At 43.9% G+C, this 3,902-nt stretch overlaps 1 protein-coding gene across 1 annotated transcript in view; it reads left to right on the top strand.

Moving 5' to 3' along the window:
• The first annotated feature begins 1,159 nt into the window (after positions 1-1,159).
• Trpm8 (transient receptor potential cation channel subfamily M member 8) overlaps positions 1,160-3,902 on the top strand; it is an 82,110-nt gene continuing 79,367 nt past the window's right edge. Inside the window, exons 1-2 of the mRNA XM_021197912.1 lie at positions 1,160-1,237; positions 2,330-2,411. The gene's annotated coding sequence lies outside the window, so the exon portion shown is untranslated. The remainder of the gene's footprint in view (positions 1,238-2,329; positions 2,412-3,902) is intronic.

The following is a 3,902-nucleotide window of genomic DNA, read 5'->3' on the forward strand; positions in this document are numbered from 1 at the left end:
TATGTATATGTCATGTCCACCTAGGTGCCTGCCAAGGCCAGAAAAGGGCGTTAGAGCCCCGGGAGCTTGAGTTACAGATGCTTGTCAGCTGCCTGATATGGGTCTTGGGAACTGAATTCTCGTCCTGTAGAAGAGCAGTCAGCACTGCTAACCACTGAGCCATCTCTCTAGCACTACCCACCTTAGTTTTTGAGATAGAGTCTCAATGAACCCGGACCTTTACTGATTCAATTTGGCTAGATGGTCAGTAAGGCCCAAGGATTTTCCTGTTTCTTCTTCGATAATGCTGGGATTTTCAAGCATGCACACACACACACACACACACACACACACACACACACACACACATACACACACCTGGCTTCTATGCGGATGCCAGGCAAGCAATGGATTGACTGAGCTATCTTTTCAGCCCATGTTATCAAATTTGAAATTACTCTCCCCTCTTTCTACATGTTGATAGCTTACACTCCACATACAATCATAAACTGGAGACAGTAGCCAATACTTGAAGACCCCCAGTTAGGACAAAGAAATCATGTTGGTGGTATGATTTAAAGCTGAAGTCAATGCATTCTTCCATCTCTTTTCACATCTTCTCTTCCTGACCTAGACACAAAGGCAGTAAAGGGGACTTAGGTGGAAGTACCTGTAAATTAGAAAAGCTGGTCCAGCTCAGCTCCAGTGACACACTCCTAAGCCCTGTGTAGGCAGCTCAGTGAATGAAAGATAGAGTTGGGAAATCTACAAATATGCAAAAGAACAATGCTGGTTAAATCACTTCCATTTAAGAGTGTTTTTCTAATCTTAATTAAGGATTCTAATTCTTTAATTAATTTTATCATTTTTTCATGATGAGCATTTCCCATCTCATTTGTGGTTTTTTAAAATGTGCTCCTAACTGTAGTGATTAGGTTTTAGTGTGAATTAATTCTTTTGGTGAGCCAAGGGTGGAAATCAGGGATGCTAACCTTACTGGAATTTAATAATTCCCATTTTAGCATTTCTGCATACTTAGGCACTTTGTGTCCCTCTATTCAGTTGCTAAAATTGCTCTTGCATGGTGTGACTTTTTCTTTTTTCTCTTTCTGCATTCCTTCTCTTCAAAGACGCTTAGTGCAGGAGGCGGGGCTGGGCTGGGCTGTGTGTGACTATAAAGTCCTCCCTCCTCCATGAGCTAAGAGACAGGCAGGCTCTTTGAGGAGAGAGAAGCTCTTGCTGATTGAGCAGCTCCGCGGTATGTTCGTAGCTTTTGCTTTCTCCCCTCTGTAAGCGCCGCCCTTGCTGTGGCTTGTGCAGTTGATGTGATGAGTTTGGTACCTCTGGTCCGGGCATCATTTTCTTTGAAACCCTTAGATCCTTTCAAGGGATGTGGGGCAAGATGCTGCTTCGCAGATTACCTCCTCTCCACTTGAATTGGTTTTTAAATGTAGGAATTTCTTCTAGAATTTCTGGGGCATGGTTTTAAAACATGATTGCATGTTTCCCTTTCCCGATTGATGGATAGAGGAGTTCTCAAAATAGCTTTTCTAACGACTCTCCTATCTACTGAGACTCTGAATCAAGTAAGTTTTCTTAAGTCAACGCTCTGGTGAGATGGAATTAACTCAAGAAGAGATGAATTCAGACAGCAAATTTTCTTTGCTAGCAAAAGGAGAGTGGGCTTGTCTCTACTCACTGTGGCTGGCTGGATCTCTCGGCTGATGGGAACGGGAATCTCTTGTATTATGTAGAAGTCAATGAGAAAGCAGAGGGGCTGGGTGATTGATTAAAGGTTTCCCTTCTAGTTCACTTTAAGGCTCGTGCGGACATTTGTGGTGTCAGCACTGCAGAATGTCTGGTGCCCTTTGCACGTGCTGTAGCCGTACTAACATGAGCATCCTGAGAAGGAGTTCCGCCTTCTCAGAATCCTGGGAGTGAAGGGAGGGCTGCTTCAAGACTGTGACTTTGTAGTTATCATTCTCTAAGGTTTGGGATGAAGTTGTCCTCACCTAGGACTGCATTCTTTGTATATGAATTGCTTCTTCTTTTGGCATCTGTGAAAGAAGCAGGGTCTAGGCTCCTCTGCGGCCCTTGCTGGTTCCATCTGGTTCTAGAAGGCTTTTTGGCAAATAGCAACTTTAAGCTCTGTCTGTGGCCTGTCTTACCACTGCTCCTTAGAGCAGGGTCCTGGGGGACTATTATTATTATCATCATCATTATTATTATTATTATTATTATTATTATTATTATTATTATTATTATTGTGGTGGTGGTGGTGGTGGTGATGACGGTGATGGTGGCGGCAGTAGCGGTAGTTGTTTTGTTGACACAGGGTTTCTCTATGTAGTCCTGGCTGGCCTGGAGCTTGAAAAGACTGACCTCAGATACACAGAGCTTCTGCTTCTGTCTCCCAAGGGCTGGGATCACAGGTATGGGCCCTAGGCCCATGTGGGCCCAGTAATTTTAAACTTCCTGAAAATTTGCCACTTTGCCAGTTTTTAACCCACCTGTTCAGACTTCTATCCTGTTGCAACTAGGAAAACAGGAGAATGTCTTCAACAATAACAACAACAATAGCAGCAAAAGTTTTAGTTCTTCTCCATGGTGAGTTACAGGTGAGGGGCCAGGTGATCCCCTGCAGGCCTGTGCACCTCTGCGCACACCTCTACTATGCTATGGCCAGAACAAGGATGGAGAGATGGATGTCTCTGAGTGGTGTCACATGTATCTGAAGTCTCTCAAGTGTCACCCTCCCCATTACAATGAATAATTGATGGGAAGGAAGAGAGGAGCAGGAACAGGATGAGGTTTGGTGCCAGGCCCTCTGAAGCATTCCCAGGGCACAAATCAGCATCCCCTTCTGCTTGGCGCTACATAAGGCAGCATCTTTTTCATTTGTGTTTACTGCAAAAGGGACACAACTGTCCATCTTTCTTGAAAATGGCATCTTAGGACCAGTTCGGTCGCTGAGAAAGTCAAGCTAAGAGGTAATCCTAAAGACATGCCAACTACTACTATTGTACAAAGACAATAACATCACTGATTCTCATGTGTGTCTGGTGCAGAGAATGTGAGAATATTCTATTGCTAACGATGACTTATAGATTGCAAAAATTATTTATTAGCACTAGTAATAAAGACACAGGGGGTGCTGGTGAAAGGACTGTAAATCAAAATAACTGAGATATGGAAGAAAATATAGAACCAAAAGTTTCAGTGTGAAATAAATCTGTTGAATCAATCAGATGGCTTAATTCTATAGTGGATCTGACTTTAAGGTACACGCATTGAAATGTACTGTAGTGATCAGCTTTGGTTTCATTTGAGATGGTATAGGAAGCGGGCACATTGTCTGGTGTCCTGGGCACTACCAGATTGGAGCGGCAGAAATTACATGATAGGAGCTGTAGGTGCTTTGTAGTTGGTGCTGCGGGTATCACAAGATTGATGCTGTAGGAATTATACAGTTGATACTGTAGGGATTACAAACTTATACCAAGGATTCTTCTGACCATGAGACTCAGGATGTTGAGACCGTTTTCTTTTAGTTTATCATTGTGTTGGAAAAAATATATTGCAGGGAAGTGGCATGTGTCCTTCAATCACCTTCCCATCCTATGCAATGGATAGCATCACATAGAACTACTGGGATTTTATGAGACCCAGGTCAGGGAACTGAGGTGGGAACTGGCCAGAGATGTCCCCCAAGTTCCCCACGTTTTCTCATGCACTCATGAGCATGTGTAGTTTTATCACATGGCTATCAGGCTTTGGAATTGTCCCATCCAGAGAAAAGCCCTGGGGCTGCTCTTCATAGTCACACTCATGGTCACCATCCACCCATCCCAGCTGTAGCTCTCACACTGGTCTCTGCTCCCGTGTGTGTGTGTGTGTGTGTGTGTGTGTGTGTGTGTGTGTGT

This window comes from Mus pahari, chromosome 5 (assembly GCF_900095145.1).
Source record: "Mus pahari chromosome 5, PAHARI_EIJ_v1.1, whole genome shotgun sequence".
Classification (NCBI taxonomy): Eukaryota; Metazoa; Chordata; class Mammalia; order Rodentia; family Muridae; genus Mus; species Mus pahari.